The following is a 22,027-nucleotide window of genomic DNA, read 5'->3' as shown; positions in this document are numbered from 1 at the left end:
TAAGTTTAGTTGTACCCTTAGGAGAAGCATTTCCTCCTAAGTTTAGTTTTTACCCATAGGAGAGGCATTTCCTCCTAAGTTTAGTTGTACCCCTAGGAGAGGCATTTCCTCCTAAGTTTAGTTTTTACCCATAGGAGAAGCATTTCCTCCTAAGTTAGTTTCACCCATAGGAAAAGCATTTCCTCCTAAGTTTAGTTTTACCCCTAGGAGAGGCACTTCCTCCTAAGTTTAGTTTTTACCCATAGGAGAAGCATTTCCTCCTAAGTTAGTTTCACCCCTAGGAAAGGCATTTCCTCCTGAGTTTAGTTTTACCTATAGGAGAGGCATTTTCTCCTAAGTTCATTTTCACGCATAGGAGACACACTTCCCAAGTCTAGTTTCGCCATAGGAAACGCAAGTCCTAAATCAATAGTTGAAGTCAGGAGCCCGCCTGTAGAATGGAAGCTTTATTCGAGGAGTTATGGAAGTCAGGAGCCCGCCTGTAGAATGGAAGCTTTATTCGAAGAGTTATGGAAGTCAGGAGCCCGCCTGCAGAATGGAGATGTTAAGTCTTAAAAAGTAATTATTGAAGTCAGCAAGGCATAGAGAGACACGAAAAATCCCCAGCAAGAAACAACAAAATCCCCAACGAAGGAGAGTTGTTCAAGACTCAAAGGAAAATAATGCAAGGTTCACAAGAAGGAAATAAGTAGTTCAAGATCGGCAGTCAAGAGAGAATACAAGTCGAGCCAAAGAAAGAAACAGCAGAGGAAACACAAGGCAACACCAGTCACTTGACCAAGTTTGAGAATAAATCCTTGTAATTCATAGATGACGGTTTAGTATAACTTCTTGTTTTTCTTTTATCATGGTGTAATAAGGAAGTCAGTCAGTAGCAGCAGCAACAACAACAGCAGTAATGGTAGATCCCCAGCTCCATGGTAGTCCCAGCTACCAAAACTTCCCGAACTACATTAACTTAATTCTCTTTTAGCTAGGGATATGTAGGAAACCTTTGAAGCAAAGGTTCAGTTAAATCTTTTCAGAAAATGCTTCATACGGATTATTCCAACGGGTAAAAATCGCTCGTATCCGCTCACTTTATCTTTGCACAAAAACTCTTTGTGTTTTCGGACAAAGAGGGGCATCTGTGAGCACGTGATTTTTGTTTCCCGAAAATTACTCGAAAAAGAAATCAAAAATAAAACAAATTTCATCTGTGTACAATTTTGAGAATTTGTGTGACATTTGGTGATTATTTTTGTCCGCAAATATTTACCCTTGCTGTGATTAATTAAAAAATACAAAAATACATGTTGCACGAACATTCAAGATTTATGTGTACGTCTTGGAATTAATTGAGTCACGTTTTATGAAAAAAAACAAAAACAAATTACAAAATATGCAGTTTTGTTGCGTTTTGTCAGTCATGTGTGCCGTTGTGTAATTTTGTTTTAAATTAATTAAATGTTTAACCTTGTGTGACAATTGTTGTTAAGGTTTAATAGTGTTGTAGGATAATTTTGGTTTTACAAATTATTCTAGAATTTTATGGATTGTTAATTAAAAGTAGAAAAGAAAAAGAGTTGAAAAAAATGAAAACTCGGATTAGGCCCAAAAAAATCAGTCCCAAAACCAAGACGCAGACCCAGTCCAAACGCCTTGTGCCTGGTCCATTCCCACAATCACTGGAACGACGTCGTTCTGCGGAAATCAATCCCAGCCGTCGACCTTACATGATCCAACGGCTCATAATCCGTCCCCCTTACCCGTTCCCTGAACCCGGCCCGTTACCCGATTCGAACCGACCCCTACTTAAACCAAACGACGCCGTGTTGGTTAACTTTTTTAATCCTGGCCATTGATCTTGATTGATCCAGCGGCCAGGATTAAACCACCCACCCCGTATAAGAACCCCAATCCCTCACCACACGCCCCCAAACCAAACCCCCCCTCACCTACTGTTCACCATCGTCTCAGAGACGAACCCTATAAACCCTAGCCGCCTTAGGACTCCCCCACCGTAAACCCGGCAACCACGACGCCGATGACCACCAGACTAGCACCCCTGAATCACCATGACCCCCTCTCTCCAAATCCACACTCACCTTACTTTGAATCTTCCCCGAACGTCTCGAATCTTCCCCGAACGTCTCGAATCTTCGTTTGAAGGTCCGAGAAAAAACCAAATCTACACCTACCGACCCCAAATTCATACCACAACACCTCCTGACTTCCCTCACACCCTAAACTCCATTGGTTCCGTTCGAATCTGACCGGAGCTAGACGAATCCCAAATCAAACCACGAAGAACCCTAAAAGACCAAAAGTTAAGATTTGTCCAAATTAAAAGATGATGTGGGGTCTAATCGACTTTAGTCGAAGTGTTCTCAGTTGAGAACACTCGATTAAAGTCCATTCGACCTCAAAAATGGTCGATTCCGAGTTCGAGCCTGGGTCAGTTTTGGTCAGTTTTGTGGGATTAGGCCCAAAAAAATCAGTCCCAAAACCAAGACGCAGACCCAGTCCAAACGCCTTGTGCCTGGTCCATTCCCACAATCACTGGAACGACGTCGTTCTGCGGAAATCAATCCCAGCCATCGACCTTACATGATCCAACGGCTCATAATCCGTCCCCCTTACCCGTTCCCTGAACCCGGCCCGTTACCCGGTTCGAACCGACCCCTACTTAAACCAAACGACGCCGTGTTGGTTAACTCTTTTAATCCTGGCCATTGATCTTGATTGATCCAGCGGCCAGGATTAAACCACCCACCCCGTATAAGAACCCCAATCCCTCACCACACGCCCCCAAACCAAACCCCCCCTCACCTACTGTTCACCATCGTCTCAGAGACGAACCCTATAAACCCTAGCCGCCTTAGGACTCCCCCACCGTAAACCCGGCAACCACGACGCCGATGACCACCAGACTAGCACCCCTGAATCACCATGACCCCCTCTCTCCAAATCCACACTCACCTTACTTTGAATCTTCCCCGAACGTCTCGAATCTTCCCCGAACGTCTCGAATCTTCGTTTGAAGGTCCGAGAAAAAACCAAATCTACACCTACCGACCCCAAATTCATACCACAACACCTCCTGACTTCCCTCACACCCTAAACTCCATTGGTTCCGTTCGAATCTGACCGGAGCTAGACGAATCCCAAATCAAACCACGAAGAACCCTAAAAGACCAAAAGTTAAGATTTGTCCAAATTAAAAGATGATGTGGGGTCTAATCGACTTTAGTCGAAGTGTTCTCAGTTGAGAACACTCGATTAAAGTCCATTCGACCTCAAAAATGGTCGATTCCGAGTTCGAGCCTGGGTCAGTTTTGGTCAGTTTTGTGGGATTAGGCCCAAAAAAATCAGTCCCAAAACCAAGACGCAGACCCAGTCCAAACGCCTTGTGCCTGGTCCATTCCCACAATCACTGGAACGACGTCGTTCTGCGGAAATCAATCCCAGCCGTCGACCTTACATGATCCAACGGCTCATAATCCGTCCCCCTTACCCGTTCCCTGAACCCGGCCCGTTACCCGGTTCGAACCGACCCCTACTTAAACCAAACGACGCCGTGTTGGTTAACTCTTTTAATCCTGGCCATTGATCTTGATTGATCCAGCGGCCAGGATTAAACCACCCACCCCGTATAAGAACCCCAATCCCTCACCACACGCCCCCAAACCAAACCCCCCCTCACCTACTGTTCACCATCGTCTCAGAGACGAACCCTATAAACCCTAGCCGCCTTAGGACTCCCCCACCGTAAACCCGGCAACCACGACGCCGATGACCACCAGACTAGCACCCCTGAATCACCATGACCCCCTCTCTCCAAATCCACACTCACCTTACTTTGAATCTTCCCCGAACGTCTCGAATCTTCCCCGAACGTCTCGAATCTTCGTTTGAAGGTCCGAGAAAAAACCAAATCTACACCTACCGACCCCAAATTCATACCACAACACCTCCTGACTTCCCTCACACCCTAAACTCCATTGGTTCCGTTCGAATCTGACCGGAGCTAGACGAATCCCAAATCAAACCACGAAGAACCCTAAAAGACCAAAAGTTAAGATTTGTCCAAATTAAAAGATGATGTGGGGTCTAATCGACTTTAGTCGAAGTGTTCTCAGTTGAGAACACTCGATTAAAGTCCATTCGACCTCAAAAATGGTCGAGTCCGAGTTCGAGCCTGGGTCAGTTTTGATTTCGAATCCCTGAGGTAACTTTTCCCTTTCTTTTGTTCTCCTATGATTTTTATCGGTTTTCATGTTTAGTTTGGTTTATTTTTTATTTTTCTGTCAAGTCTGTGGATCTCCAGACCCTTTTTTTTGGGTCAAAATTTGCTTCTATTCGTTTGAATGTTCTTTAAACTATACAATCAATACGAACAAGTTCGTCGATTTGTTAGTTTCGTATAAAGTCCCGATTATGTCCAAAACCACTGGAATCACCCGATAGTTTGTGTGTTTTATTGATTGTTTGTTGTCTTTTATAGCTTGTATAGTCGGTTAAATAAGTGTCGTCAACTGAACTCGCTTAAAAAACTAGAAAAGGAGCACGAGTTGCTCATTTCAGTGTGATTGCTAGCCTGTTCCTCTTATCTATGTAAGACTTGTATCAACATGCCTGTTCATTACTGCTTTGATCTTAGCCTGTAATGGTTGTTGTCTGTTTGCATTTGGCTTTGAGTTGGTCAGTTTTGGCTCCCAATATGACCAACTCATTTCGTCTGATTGACATCCCTGTGTGATCTAATTTTGAGTTGGACTTAGGTTGAGAATTGGATATAGCTGTAGAAACCTAACAGGTCAACCTGAAATCAGTGTTGAGTTTAAGCTTATACAATTAGTAATCAGTGATTAGATAAATTTAGAGGGGTTTTATATACTGGCCATTAAAGGTTAGGGTAATACAGTAATATGCAAGGGTTAAAGGTAATTTTGGCATTTGATAGAGTTTAATTAGGGATTAATTTAAGAACATGTCAAGTGGTATTTAAAATACTATTAATCTAATGACAATGGGGAACAAGACATAGGAGCATGGGAGTTTAAAATGAATACTTTAATAAACTCATAACTCTTGATTAGAGCAATAAGACAAGCATGGGGAGCAAAATAGTTTACTTCAAGAAAAGGCACTTAGGAATGGGAAGTTGAGGGGAAGGGCAGATATATGGTCTGTTTGGGGGTTCGAGGCAGACCTTAGAGGTCTCTTGTGGGTTATAAATAGGCTCATTTAGAACAAAAAAGGGGGCTGGAGATTAAGATTTCAGAGTTGAAAAAAGCAAAAAAACAGTGATGGCTCTTAATCTTGATAAGTCAGAGTATATCGAGTGTGAGATAGGTTTTTTTTTATCTGAAAGTTCATTACTAAGAGAAAAAAAACTGGCTGGTTTTGATCCTCAAAGCCAGAGAAAAAAGGGGGTATTTAAGGCTAAGCTTTACATCAAAGAGCTTCAGCTTGTCTTTTCTTTGAGTGTTTGACAAATCAGAAACTACTGTTTCTTGCATCTATCTGTGTCTTGGTACTGTGAGATTTCAGCTTGGTATTTTCTAGTTTTCTGTTGGTTGAGCACTGTTCCATTGGGTCACTACTTGGTTTACTGCTTGGTTTGCTGCTTGGTTTTGAAAATATGTCACTGATTTTTGTTGTTGCTGGCTGCTGGTTTTCTGTTGTTGCTGTTTGCTGTGAATGCTACTGCTGCACTGATCATTCCTTTTCTTCTTTTGGCTTTCCCAATACCAGGTACACCACTGATACACTGTCAATGTAAGCTGAAAGTTGAAACATGAATATAGAAATGAAGAGCTGAAGTTGCCTCTTTCGAATTTGCTTCAGTTGTATATTGAACATTAAGTTGTATATATAATAGTTCATATCTTCTATTAGGATAATGAAGGTAGTCATCATGTATAACTAGACATCCACATATGGCAACTTAATGGCTCATTATCTATGTATGGTGGTAGCTAGAAAAGAAGTGATGGTGTAGTAAGCAATATCCTGATTTCTCAGTTGTGTCTGTGGTTAGCATATCTTCCAAACGTACGTTAAGTATTAAACTGTCCATTGCTAGATAATCTCACCTCATTTAACAGGCTGCCTCGTTATAACTTGCAACAATACTGTTAGAGTAGATAGCACAAGTTTACATTTCAGCCTTATAAATGTCGAGCCTGAGTCGAATGAACTAACCAGGCCCTTATCGGAAAAGAAGTAGCACAGGTCCAGTCAATACTGTGTGCGCTGGGCCTGGGCCCATAATATCCAAACGACTGCTCATATACACGTTCATGTTTCGGATTTTGCGAATCATATTCGAAACCCAACTATAACTAACTCGTAAACATGTAAATAAAGTTGGACCCTTTTTCTTCTTTCATTGTTAGAGACAAACTTAATAGAAAACATAGCCACTATAAGAAGACCTTTTAAAATAAAATGAGGCGCGCCTCGCCAAATAAATTACACATCGTTGCTGCCCTCAATAAACACATAACCATTGGTTAGACTTTGGAGTTGGCCGTTTAGTGAATTTTCACGGCCTTTTTCTAAAATAACAATACGTTAGTTTCTTTAGGATGCGTCTTAATTAATCTTACCTTCTTAAATACGGGTGTGCATTTATGTGACCCAAATCCAAATCTCAACGGAGTCGAAATGTGTCTCTAATCTCGGGTACATTGATTGTGACGTGGTTCGAGATACGTGTCCACAACGTTGCAAATTCCCTAAAAAAATAATAATAATGAATGAGACGAGCCTCGACAAACAAGAATACTCAAAGTGCGGGGCCCTCAACGGATAGTTATTTCGAATGCATAGATTTCGAGACAGGCCGCATAGCGAACTTTACGGCTTTTCTCAAACTAAAAACGCATTAGTCTTTAGGCGCGTATTTAATAACGTTATTTTCCTAAACTCGGGTGCACATTTATGTGACCCAAATCTAAATCTCAACGAAGTCGGAACGTATCAAAAATTGCGGGTACATTTATGTGGCGCAATTCGAGATGCATTTTCACAACGTTGCAATTCTTTGAATAAAATAATGATAATGATAAAAGTGGTAAAAGAGTTATAATTTGCATATCGGTGCACAATTGTATAAAAATCATATAAACAAGCCGAATATGATAGTTGAGCGACCGTTCTAGAACCACGGAACTCGGGAATGCCTAACACCTTCTCCCGAGTTAACAGAATTCCTTATCCGGATTTCTGGTTCGCGGACTGTTAAACAGAGTCATTCTTTTCCTTGATTCGGGATTAAACCGGTGACTTGGGACACCCTAAATCTCCCAAGTGGCGACTCTGAAATAAATAAATATATCCCATTTTGATTGTCCTTTAATTTGAAAAACTACTTCACCCCTTGCGGGGACAGAAAAAGGAGGTGTGACACATCCCGCAGGCATTTACATAATATTAGTGAGTGAGATATCCTAATATACAAGTTAGTAGAAAAGCTAGATCAAACTCAAAGCTTCAAATTTTCATGTATATTCATGCTTATGTTTTCAGCTTACAAATGACCAGGGTTACAGCTGTGTACCTGGGAATGGCAATATAATGAGAAAAGAAAGAGGTCAGCAACAGACTAGTAGCAGTCAACACAACAGCAATACACCAGCAGCAGTGACTCAATCAATGCCCCAGGAAAAAAACCCTGAGAGGTTTTAAACCAACAGCAAACCAAAACTCATACCAAAACCAATCAACCTCAGACCGTGGGATGCAGTTCTTTGAAACAAAATCTAGCTCCAGATTCACACTTAACCAAACAGGCACAGAACAGAATCTCAAACTACTCAAAATGCTTCAGATTTGAAAGTGAACTGAAGCCTTGCTCAAAGGGTTGATGAAACAGTAATCTAACACTCTAGACTCAAGTTCAAACTCTTAAAATTGAAACCTCACAAGCTTTCTGGGCTGTCTCTTTTAACTGACTAAAAACTAACCTCAAGATCCTCTCAAACAGTGACCTTTTCTCTTCTAAAGTATGCCCAAAAGAACAGCCAGACCAGCCTTATATTGTATAAAAAAACACAAAATACCCCTGAAAACTCCTGTGATTTAATGTCCTACCTTAAACCCTTTAATCTATATTACATCTTTCAGCTATAACCAATTCAATTCGAATTCAAATGACCGTTCAAACTAGAATTGAAATCAGATCAAATGGGATCAACAGAAGAACAATGATTCAGGATAACAACTGACCAATAAATTCAGTTCAATGAACTGAATATACCAACAGGCTCAGTTCTAAGTTCAAATATAACAACGAGCTAATTTTAATACAAACTTTAGAACACAAACGAGGCAGGAGGGAAACAGACAAGAATGAACCACAAATTAGACTATTATCATGCTAATCTAACATTCAAGCATACCAGAATAATCGACGACACTTATTCAATCAATTACACAAATTATAACATATAACAATCGATAACAAACAGAAGCAATAACAAAATTGGACCAAATAAAATGTCTAGAAGAAAGAACAATGAACAAGACTGGATTATAACCAACTAAACACAATTAAACATAACCAAATAGAACAAGAAAGGAGAAAAGGTACCTTAACAAAATAGAAACTAGATGAACCCAGGTCGAACCCTTGACTCGAACTTTTTTGAGGTCGAATGGACCTTAATCGAGTGTTCTCAACTGAGAACACTTCGACTAAGGTCCATTGGACACCCAAATTCCTCTAATTTGGACCAACTCCAGCCTTTGGTTTTCTAGGGTTCTTGGGGTTTGATTTGGGGTTCGAATGGATCTGGTCTGATTCGAACCAAACCAACAGTGGTTTGGTGACGAAGTAGGTCAGGGAGATGTCTGGTATGAGTTTGGGACTGGTTGGGGTAGGTTTAGGTTCTGCTCGAATCTTTGATTGAAGATTCGAGAAGCTGGAGGTTGATTCGAGGAAAACGGTTAACAGATCTATAACGAGGGTGGTCAGTGGGTGCCTTGGTGTGAGTACTGGTTGGGGTGGGTTTCAAGTTTTGCTCGAATCTTCGATTGAAGATTCGAGAAGCTATAGGCTGATTCGAGCAAAACGGGTAAGGGATTCGTGGAGAGGGTGGTTATGTGCTCTAAGGGTGTTGGTTTCATGGTCATCGGCGTTGTTGCCACCGGCTTTCAGGCGAAAGGGTTTCAGGGAGGCTAGGGTTTCGAGGGTCGTTTGGTTTGTCTCTGAAACAGACGATGAACAGGGGTATGGCTTAGGGGGGTGTGAGGTGAGGGGTTGGGCTTATATACGGAGGGGATGGTTTAATCCTGGCCGTTAGATCAAGCATGATCAATGGTCTGGATCAATTCATTTAAAGGAAACGGTGTCGTTTGGAGTAGTACTGGGGCGGGGTCGATCCGGAGGCAAGTGGGTCGGGTTGTGGGGATTGTTCTGAGGCGTTGGATCAAATGAAATGAATGGCCTGAATCTATTGGCTATATACGACGTCGTTTGGATATATCTGGAGATTGACTGGACCGTTCGATTGAGTGTGATCAACGGCCCAGATTTTTCATGCCCGAACAGTGTCGTTCTGGACTGGTCGCAGGTGGACTGGATTTGGGATGGGTATGGGCTGACTTGGGGGTGACATTTGGGCCTGAACCTTTCCCTTTTAAACTGGCCCAATCCGAATTTTTGCCCTTTCTTCTCTTGTTTCTTCTTTTCCCTTTTACTTTTCTTTAATTCTAATTACCAAAACTCAAAATTAACTTTAAAGAATACTAATTAACCCTTAATAATTATCTCCCAAAATTAAATCCAAAGACAATGACACAATTTGGACATTAAATGCTAAAAATGCAAAGTACATATTTTTGTGACTTTTCCGTTTTGTAAAACAAACTTGATTGTTTAATTAAGTCCTAAATTGTAAAATTAAATCCTAAATGCACATGCAACACATATTTTTGTATTTTTCCTAATTAAAGTAGAAATAAACATGCATAGACAAAATACAAATAAATCACAAACAACACAAAACCATTTTATTTTTGAATATTTGGGAGTAGTTCTCATAGAGCAAAAATCACGTGCTCACATAAGAGATATTCTTAGATTCAAAGATGCATCCAGTTTAGAACGACCATTTGGAGGTAAAACCGTTGTTCTTAGTGGTGACTTCAGACAAATATTACCTGTCATCCCAAAAGGTACTAGGCAAGATATTGTTAATGCTTTTCTCAATTCTTCTTATTTATGGCCTTATTGTCAACTTTTAACGCTAACAAAGAATATGAGATTGCAAAGTAACGAAATAGGGCCCTATGTGGATGAGTTGAGAGATTTTTCAGATTGGATTTTAGCAATTGGTGATGGTATGATTGGTAGTTCAGTTGATGGCAATGAAAAAGTTCAAATACCAGATGATCTTTTGATAAAACAATCTGTTGATCCAATATCTGCAATTGTAGAAAATACTTATCCTGATTTCACCCATCGTTGCAATGATATTGGATACCTCCAACAAAGAGCCATTCTTGCTCCAACTCTTGATATGGTGGAATAAATCAATGAATATATGATTTCACTCAATCATAGTTCTAAGAAATCATATTTGAGTTCTGATACAATTTGCATCTCTGATCAGACTTATTCAGCGTTAGAACATGTACATACACTAGAATTCTTGAATACTATTAAATGTTCCGGAGTTCCAAATCACGTTCTTACTCTAAAGGTTGGTGTACCAGTGATGTTATTAAGAAATATTGATCAGTCAGCAGGATTGTGTAATGGAACAAGGTTGATCATAACTAGACTTGGAAATCAAGTTATTGAAGCCAAGTTCTATCAGGACATATGGCTGGACAGAAAGTGTTTATTTCTAGAATGACATTGACTCCGTCTGATGCTAGAATTCCATTTAAGTTCCAGCGAAGACAATTTCCAATCGCTGTATCTTTTGCCATGACAATCAATAAAAGTCAAGGACAGTCATTGTCTCATGTGGGATTATTTTTGAAGAAACCAGTGTTTACACACGGACAACTATATGTTTCTCTTTCCCGGGTTACAACTAGAAAAGGATTAAAAGTTTTGGTTTATGATGACGATGGACAAATAAGTACTGAAGCTACAAATGTAGTATTTAAAGAAGTTTTTCAAAATATTTAATCTGACTATCCAAAGATAATCATTGTTATTTTTGATGTTTATATACTACATCTCTTGCTAAGATTCATGAACCAAATGGAAAAATAGTAGCTCTTGCGTTCATTCCTGAAACATTTAATAGGTATGTTGTACTTTTGGATAACTTTTTTAATCAGTTTGTGATTCTCTGTTATTGGTTTATAAAAACTGTGAGTAGCTTATGAAAACCAATTCTTGAGACATTTTATGGATTGATCAACTGACTCTGAATCTTATGGCACATCTCACAGGATCTTAAGGCGATTTTAGATGGAGGAAGTGATCTTCCATTTCCTGATGGCCTTCTAATCAACGGTCGCGGATCAAATAGTTTAACTTTCACAGTTGATCAAGGTGATCAATTGCATCAACTCTTGCTAAGTTAACAGTGCATTTCTTGCTTTTATGTTGTAGTAACAAATGATTCTTCCGATAAATTTACTTTCCAGGAAGGACTTACAGATTCCGGATATCAAATGTTGGCCTCACAACAGCTATCAATTTCAGAATCCAGGGGCACAAGATGGTTTTGGTTGAAGTAGAAGGAACTCACACCCTGCAGATATCTATGAGTCCATTGATATTCATTTGGGTCAGTCCTATTCTGTATTGGTCACAATGGACCAACCAGGGCAGGACTATTACATTGTCACCTCAACGCGCTTCACTTCACAAGTGCTAACAGCAACATCAATTCTTCACTACAGCAATTCTGCTGGAAGTGTTTCTGGTCCTCCCCCTGGGGGACCAAGTACATGAAGTGCTGCATAGCAACTTATCTGCTGATGTGATAAAAAAATACAACACGCAGATACGAATATTAGATAAATGCATGATGGTTACCATGCCTGAGAGCTCAGATTTAAGTAACAAGGTGCGTTATCTCATTTGTGTTCACTTCTTGTGTAATGTGATTCAACATGTAATCCTTCAACTGGCACTTGTATTTAGGTTGCATGACTTCTTTGTACAAATTCTGGTGTTGGTGTCCTGGCACTTGGTTCAAATGGTACTCAAAAGCTGGGGAAGTGGGCCCGTAATGAGCAAATCCAAGTGGTAAGGTAATAAGGATTAACTAACAGCTGTCTTAGCTACATATTTATATTCAAAATGTGCAAACGAATTTCTGAAATGTCTTGGGGTCTTAAAGGCCACTGCTAATGTTGTTCCATAACATTGGCAACCGAACAGTGGTCTTCTTATGGCTAATGATGTCTCAGGTATCAATTTGAAAGAGGTTGTTCCTTGCATAGCCCTTTTTAAAGAATGACTCTTATGTAATGTCAGCTGCTGGTGGAAAAGTTTTATTATTCAATATGATGACACTCAAGGTATGTGTATAGAAGAGGGTCATGTCTTGCAACATTTGAAAAAATACAAAAATTACTACAAGCTGAATCCTTTTTCATTTTAAACATTAATGTAATGCATTTGATAGTTTGCTCAAAGATCTCATATTTACTCTTTCAAAATAAAAACAGACCAAAACTAATCATTTCTAGGGAATATTAGCAACAATTATTTGTTTTGGAATGTGTCTAACTATGCAATTGGTGTAATTTGCTATCCAACCACTCTGTTGCTAGGGAAAATTTAAGTTTGGATGACTCTTACATTCATCCTAATTGCATGTATTTTGCACAGCAACTATTAGGCTATTTACAAACTAAGAAAGCGCTATGGCCAACATAGTTGGCTAAAAAGCATTTTAAAGAGAAGCTTTTGTAAGTTTTTATTCCTAATGTGTTTTTTTTTGTTAAGAATCGTATAAAATCAGTGGGGAGAAGTATTTTAATGGTATGAAGCAGTGGCGGATATATAAGAAATAACATGATTATATATTTTTAAAATGGTTAAAAAACCTTTGCAAGTGGTGTATGTGTGTTGTATTTGTTTAAACAATGTTAAGATATGAACAATATAATTTTTCAACTATTTTCCAAATTTTTGCTTATGATCGCGGGGAAACCCTTAGAGGAGCATTTTCATGGTTTTACTTTTATTTCACTTTATGGTATTTCAGGTTTTGGTTGAGATACTGATACTCCGATTGCATCAGTTAGTAAAGAGAAGATAAGTTCATTTTAGGAAACTTTTGTAGTTTAAAAGAACATTGCATATCTTTTCTAAAAATTCAAATTTTATTAGGACTATTTATGAGCATGTGAATATGAATATGGATAATCATTTTTTCCTCATAAATTGTACTCATACAATGGAACTATAATACAAAGTTTCTTCCCTGCAACTGTATTCAAAAATTCCATACAAAGTTTAACTCCTATCATTAATACTCTCGCTTTTTTTACAAGTGATTCAGAGACCAACAATACTAGAATTCGGCCAAAAAGCGACCAAATATTGGCGACCAAATTTGGTCTGTTAAGAAAAGCGACCAAAATTGGTTGTCAAACTACCGAAAATAATAAAAATAATATTTGAAATAATTTAGCGACCATAGTTGGTCGCTATTTGGACGCAAATTTAGTCAAACTGTTGACTGGACTGGTCAGACTTGCTTGGTCAAAGATACACTGAGTTTAGCGACCAATGTTGGTCGCAAAAGTGGGACCCACACAAATTTTTTTAATAATTTTATTATTATTTTATGAAACTTATAAAATATAAATAAATATAATTTAAAACTTGCGACCAAAGTTGGTCGCTAACTGAAGGATAAGAAGATAGCGACCAACTTTGGTTGCTAAAGTGGGACCCAGTTATAATATTTTAATAAATATATATTTATGTAAAAATTTTATAAAATATAAATAAATATAATTCAAAATTTAGCGACCAAAGTTGGTCGCCAATGTGGGACCCAGTTCTAACGTTTAACAATTTTTATTATTAATTTAAATATTATATAAAATATAAATAAATCTGATTAAATTTTAGTGACCAAATTTGGTCTCTAATTTAAATTCATGTACATTTAGTGACCAACTTTGGTCGCTAAATTAAATTCATTTAAAGTTAGCGACCAAAGTTGGTCTCTATATGGTCAAATTTAAAAATCACTTTTGTGTTTACTATGTAAATAATATAAATGTAAGTCGTTAATAATTTTGTAATACAAGGGATGAATAGTACTACGAAGCGGGCGTGTGTGTCTTATATATACAATATATGTACTTACGCTATACTATGCACTAAGTATAAGTGTATGAGGTAATACCGTATCGAATATAGCTTATATATATAATATATGTACTTACGCTATACTATACACTAAGTATAAGTGTATGAGGTAATACCGTATCGAATACAACTTATATATATATATAAATATATATACTTACGCTTTACTATGCACTAACTATAAGTGTATTAGGAAAATACTGTAACGAATACAACTTATATATATATATAATATATATACTTACGCTATACTATGCACTAAGTATAAGTGTATGAGGTAATACCGTATCGAATACAACTTTTATATATATATATATATATATATATATAATATATGTACTTACGCTATAATATGCACTAAGTATAAGTGTATGATGTAATAACATATTGAATACAGCTTATATATATAATATATGTACTTACGCTATACTATGCACTAAGTATAAGTGTATGAGGTAATACCGTATCGAATATAGCTTATATATATATATATATATATGTACTCACGCTATACTATGCACTAAGTATAAGTGTATGAGGTAATACGTATCGAATACAGCTTATATATATATATATAATATGTACCTACGCTATACTATGCACTAACTATAAGTGTATTAGGTAATACCGTATCGAATACAGCTTATATATATACAATATATATACTTACGCTATAGTATGCACTAAGTATAAGTGTATTAGGTAATATCGTATCGAATATAGCTTTTATATATATATAATATGTACTTACGTTATACTATGCACTAAGTATAAGTGTATGAGGTAATACCGTATCGAATATAGCTTATATATATACAATATATGTACTTACGCTATACTATGCACTAAGTATAAGTGTATGAGGTAATACTGTATCGAATACAGCTTATATATATATATATATATATATATATATATATATATATATATATATATATATATATAATATATGTACTTACGCTATAATATGCACTAAGTATAAGTGTATGAGGTAATACCGTATCGAATACAGCTTATATACATACAATATATATACTTACGCTATATTATGCACTAAGTATAAGTGTACTAGGTAATACCGTATCGAATACAGCTTATATATATAATATATGTACTTACGCTATACTATGCACTAAGTATAAGTGTATGAGGTAATATCGTATCGAATACAGCTTATATATATACAATATATATATACTTACGCTATATTATGCACTAAGTATAAGTGTACTAGGTAATACCGTATCGAATACAGCTTATATATATAATATATGTACTTACGCTATACTATGCACTAAGTATAAGTGTATGAGGTATTACCGTATCGAATACAGCTTATATATATACAATATATATACTTACGCTATATTATGCACTAAGTATAAGTGTACTAGGTAATACCGTATCGAATACAACTTATATATATATAATATATGTACTTACGCTATACTAATGCACTAAGTATAAGTGTATGAGGTAATACCGTATCGAATATAGCTTATATATATATATAATATATGTACTTACGCTATACTATGCACTAAGTATAAGTGTATGAGGTAATACCGTATCGAATATAGCTTATATATATATATATATATATATATATATATATATATATATATATATATATATATATATATATATACTACGCTATACTATGCACTAACTATAAGTGTATTAGGTAATACCGTATCGAATACAGCTTATATATATATATATATATATATATATATATATATATATATATAACGACCAACTTTGGTCGCTATTTTGATCAAACGGTCAGAATATAGCGACCAAAGTTGGTCGCTATTTCTAAAAATTCAAAACTGTTTTACCCACCAAAATAGCGACCAGCGTTGGTCGCTATTTTAATTACATAACTCTCAAAACTGGGATCCCTCCCATTCTTTCTAAAAAATTCCCAAAATCCCTCTTTTCTCTCTCACACTCAAACCCCACTCCCCTTCCAACTCCCACCACCAGGCCCCACCCACGCCACCAATGACCACCGCTCAGCTGCCGTCGTCGCCTCTGCCGCTGTTGCGTCTCTCCTTCTCCACCTCCTAAAAATTCAAGGTTAGAATTACAAACCTAGGGTTTCAATTAGTGTTTCAATTGTTTATTGTTTCAACCTAGAATTAGTGTTTCAATTGATTATTTAACATTGTATTTTATAGAAACCTAGGGTTTAGATTGTATTTATCATTATTTAACATTTTATAGAAATCTAGGGTTTAGGGTATGGGTTGAATATTTAGGCTAGGCTTTATTGAATATTTCTCCTTCAATATTTTAGTAAGCAATAGATACTAATTTCTACATCTCATCTTTGTATATATATATATATACAAGTCAATAAGTTCATCATTAACATTTTAAAAAGTAGAAAGTGATATATATAAATGCCAAATAAGTTCATGATTACCATTACGAATTAATCATCCAAAAAGAGAGGTTAATTAATTACTACTCCTAATTTTTTTGGCTGATAATTATTAGTATTAAGTTTGAACTTAATTTAGTGGGTAGTTTTTTCTTGAATTTATTGACTTTATTTTATGCCTCCATTAAAGTGTAACAGCACAAGCAGTGGTGGAATAAGTAAAAAAGCTAGGGTTCAGCATTCTTCAGCCCAACCTTCTCTAAAGGCAAATTTCTCTCCTTTAATTTAGACACTCGAATAATAACAACAAATTATATTTACTGAAAATAATGTAGCAAAATAAAATTCCCTTGACAGAATTTTGTTGTCTTTTTTTTAAAGCAGGTAAGAAAGGAGAAGCTAGGGGATAGAATAACAGCGTTTCACCAACTTGTTTCTCCATTTGGAAAGGTAAAGTAATTAATGAGAGTTTAATTTTTAACTTTCTTACACTATTAAGTCACGATATTCACAGGCAAAACTAAGATTTTAATTTTATGAATTCTGAATTTTGAAATAACTATTTCAAGTGCTAATAACTGATTCTAAATTTAATATTTGTTCATATTTAATGAAAAAATTAATACATAACGGGCTTTTAGCTACGCCCAGACGATATTTACATACAATTGCTCATAAAAAGTGGTTGATAACCTAGAAAATAAGTTAGGTTACCTACTGTAATAGGTTAAATACATTGATAATTTAAAAGTTTTTAAGTTGTCAATGTATATAAGTTGAAGCAATTTAATTGTTATTAGTGTAGGACAGTTCATATAGTTTATAATGAAACTCATATTGCAGAAACACATCAAGATTCCCTTATGCTTTAATCTTACCCATAAAGCCCTGTCTTAAAGTTTTCAACACAAAAAGAAGAAAGAAAAAGAGAGAAAATTAAAGAATAAAATGGCTTTGTGTGTTTGCTGAGATAGACATGTCATGTTTCTCTTTTGCAGACTGATACAGCCTCCGTCTTGTCAGAAGCTATTGGCTATGTTAGATTCCTTCAGGGTCAAATTCAGGTCTCTTTTTTCTTCCTTTTCCACCTTATTTTTAAAAGCGCATTTAACCTATATTATACTCTACTCCACATTAATATTACTGTTACTTCATCCCTTTCAATTTAGATGAATTGGTTTGACTCGGTACGAAGTTTAAGAGAAAAGAGGGAGATTTTTGAAACTTGTGATCTTAAAAGCTTAAGGGGTAAAAATTTTGTGGGAGCATGACATTTGTATGGTTATAAAAGGTTCTCATCAAGGGTAAAACGAGTAAAATATAATGCTTAAAGTTGGATTATTTCCGATTATAAATGTGTCATTCTTTTTTAAACGGATAAACAAAGAAAGTATGTCATCTAAATTGAAACGGAGTGAGTATACAGTTGTAGCAGGTTAGTGCTGCTTTATTTTTTAGGTAACTAGTTTTACTTATTATAGATAGTTAGCTGGAATTATCTTTAAGGAGTCGTTTGGTACAATGATAGGATATCCCAAGATATATCCTATGGGATTAGTTATCACACCTTTTATTTGGGAGTAACTAATCCCATAATTTTAATGTAAAAGTTATACCGAAATTAGCTGATACCCCAAACCAAATATGAGTAAATAATTGGTGATACCCCAAACCAAAGTTATACCGAAATTACCCTAAACCCTAGATTTCAATTAGTGTTTCAATTGTTTATTGTTTCAACCTAGAATTAGTGTTTCAATTGATTATTTAACATTGTATTTTATAGAAACCTAGGGTTTAGATTGTATTTATCATTATTTAACATTTTATAGAAATCTAGGGTTTAGGGTATGGGTTGAATATTTAGGCTAGGCTTTATTGAGTATTTCTCCTTCAATATTTTAGTAAGCAATAGATACTAATTTAACGTCAAAGACTTGATTCATAGGTAGATATATATTAGGGTATAAATTGAACTTTTAGTTTAATCTTGATTAGTTTATAGGTAGATATTTAATATAGACACATGATAGTATATTTGGATTTTCTCTTAAAGTTCAAGACAATGTTAATGTTTAAGGCCTTAAGCGAATCGTTGCGTGGCTCTTGTTTGAGTACAACGAGTCGCCCACTTTTAGGATATAAATTGAACTTTTAGTTTAAGTTTAAACTCGTAGGATACGAATATAACTTATAGTTTTTAGGTTTTGTTCTTGTGAATTGAACTTGTAGGATATAAATTGAACCTTTTAGGATACGAGTTGAATTTTTAGGATATGAATTGAACCTTTTAGGTATGAGTTGAACCTTTAGGATATAAATTGAACTTAAACTCGTAGGATATGAATATAACTTTTAGGATATAAATTGAAGCTTTTATGTATGAGTTGAACCGTTAGGATATGACTTGAACTTTTGTGGATATAAATTGAACCTTTTAGGATATGAGTTAAATTTTTAGGATATGAATTGAACCTTTTAGGTATGAGTTGAAGCTTTTAGGATATAAATTGAACTTTTAGTTTAAGTTTAAACTCGTAGGATATGAATATAACTTTTAGGATATAAATTGAAGCTTTTATGTATGAGTTGAACCTTTAGGATATGACTTGAACTTTTGTGGATATGAATTGAAGCTTTTATGTATGAGTTGAACCTTTAGGATATAAATTGAACATTTTAGGTATGAGTTGAACCTTTAAGATATGAATTGAAATTTTGGTTTATGTTTTGGAATTTTAGATTGCGGGAGGATTTTGTAGAAGAGATTGATGACGTTATTAGACATGCAATGGAACTTCCACCAAGAATAACTAAGATAAAGTACCTGGCAGAATGTGCCTTTAATTGTTATTCTCATTAGCGACAATGATGATGAGAAGGCAATGGCATGTGTTTCAAATAGTGATTGTGTAGGTAGGAATTTAGTATTTCCTAAGTAGATAAAAGAATAGCTTATAGAGGAATTCTGTACTTCATTTTCCATAAGGAAAAGAAGTTTGATTGAGAGTGACAAGGTTGATGAAGACGGATGGTTTTCCGTTGGTCGTCGCAGTTCCCATAAAATGGGGATCATAAGACTCTATGATGACAGAGATTATAGGAAGTTTTGTACTCAACTTTCTTTCGAGTCTGATCCGTACAAGCTTAATGTGATATTGGTTCGGATTCAGATAATGATTTGACCGACAAAAGTATGGAAATGCTCTTAAAAAAAATTAAAGGTAAAATATTTTTCAGCTTCCTTCTCGACCAAGAAAAATGTTTTACCTTTAATTCTTTTTAAGAGCATTTCCATACTTTTGTCGGTCAAATTATTGTCTGAATCTGAAGAAATATCATCCAATATCACATTAAGCTTGTACGGATCAGACTTGGAAGAAAGTTGAGCACAAAACTTCCTATAATCTTTGTCATCATAAAGTCTTATGATCCACGTTTTATGGGAACTGCCATGACCAACGGAAAACATTCCGTCTTCATCAACGTTGTCACTATCAATCAAACTTCTTTTCCTCTTGGAAAGTGAAGTAGAGAATTCCTCTATAACCTCTTTTATCTACTTAGGAAATGTTAAATCCTACCTATACCATCACTATTTTGAAACACATGTCGTTGCCTTCTCATTATCATTGTAGCTATAGAGATCAACAATTGATCAAAGACACACCCTGTCAGGTACTGTATCCAAGTTATTCTCTGTATCCAAGTTCATCCCGAGTAATAGTACCACGAGGATAATCACCAAAGCCACCAGACAGCTTTATGATGCCAATGAAGCAAGATGAACTATTTAATGAAACTCGTATTGTAAAGAAGAAGAAAGAGACTAATTCAGAAAGGAGGGTCGAGCCTCGACTACATACATGTAAGTTTTTTACTTTTCATTAAATATTTTGATTTGCTTTTATATAAATTTTGAAATACTAATTCAATATAATTTTTCATATAGGTTCAATTCGCTTCACATCTGACGTGGGGAATTCATAAGCAGTCAACCACCTAATGAACCGAGCGAGGCAATCCAACTTGCAGACGAGGATGATGAAAGAACACTTCTTCAGTACTTTATATACTATTGTGTTAGTTCTATTGTGTTAGAACTAATTTACATTGTCTTAGTTCTATTGTGTTAGAACTAATTTACATACCAATTTACTATTGTGTTAGTTCTCTTTAGTTCGAATGGGCTTGTAATAAGCGTTAACTTAGTTTTGTTAGCTTAATGTGTTAGTTCTATTGAACTTTATTCTTTGTTGCTTTTAATTGCTTTTTATTGTTGTTGTTGTTGGCATAAAATGCCTATTTAGGAAATTGGTATGGCTCGCAGGTGGTGTAGCTGCAAAAACAGGCAGTTTTTGCCAAAATAATACATAGAAAAGAGACCAAAGTTGGTCTCTATTTGGTCGTTTTTCATGTTAAAAAAAATAATTTTCTGGAGAATAGCGACCAACTTTGGTCGCTATTTACCCAGATTTCTACAAAAAAACGACCAAACTTGGTCGCTATTTCATTAAAAAAAATAAAATTTCTGGTGATATAGCGACCAAAGTTGGTCGCTAATATTTAAAAAATAAATTAATCCATGTATTTAGGGACCAAAGTTGGTTTCTAGTTTAATAAAATAAATAAATAATTGAATACAAAAGCGACCAAAATTGGTCTCTAGTTTCCAGATTTTAAAATATAATATTTGGTTTAGAGACAAAGTTGGTCGCTTTTTAGTGATTAATAATAAATAAATAAATAATGTATTTTTTATTTAGAGACCAACTTTGGTCGATAAATTTATATTATTAAATTAATAAAGCGACCAAAGTTGGTCTCTATAGTCAATATCCGGAAAAATGGGTCCATTTAGCTTAGAGACCAAAGTTGGTCGCTAAACTTTGATTCCTAAATAAAAGGGACCATCAATATAGCTACCGGGCACTTTTGGTCGCATTTTGGTCGCTATTTAGCTAAAAAGCGACCAAAGTTGGTCGCTTTTTGCGGTCTCTTTTTCCCAGAATTCTAATAGTGCAATTGCAATTGAATAAAGAAGACTATTATTGTATACTCAAACCCCATTTGAGAGACCTATGAGAAAATAGTAAATTGTAGAGACTCCCTAGGATTGCTATAAGGTTTTGTGATGCAATTCACTATTTAATATATTCATACAGTACACTGGCAGTGCATTTACATGTTCATACAATAATAGTGTTTATATGCTCCTTTTTGTCTATCGTATTTTTAAAGTAATATTTTGGTATGAATAAATTATATTAATACTCTCCGCACAACGCGCGGGTACGAATACTAATCTATATATCTATATAATTGAGGGACAAAAAGAGGTGAAGTGG

This window comes from Nicotiana sylvestris, chromosome 10 (assembly GCF_000393655.2).
Source record: "Nicotiana sylvestris chromosome 10, ASM39365v2, whole genome shotgun sequence".
NCBI classification, from domain to species: domain Eukaryota; kingdom Viridiplantae; phylum Streptophyta; class Magnoliopsida; order Solanales; family Solanaceae; genus Nicotiana; species Nicotiana sylvestris.
Note: the sequence above shows the minus strand (reverse complement) of the source record.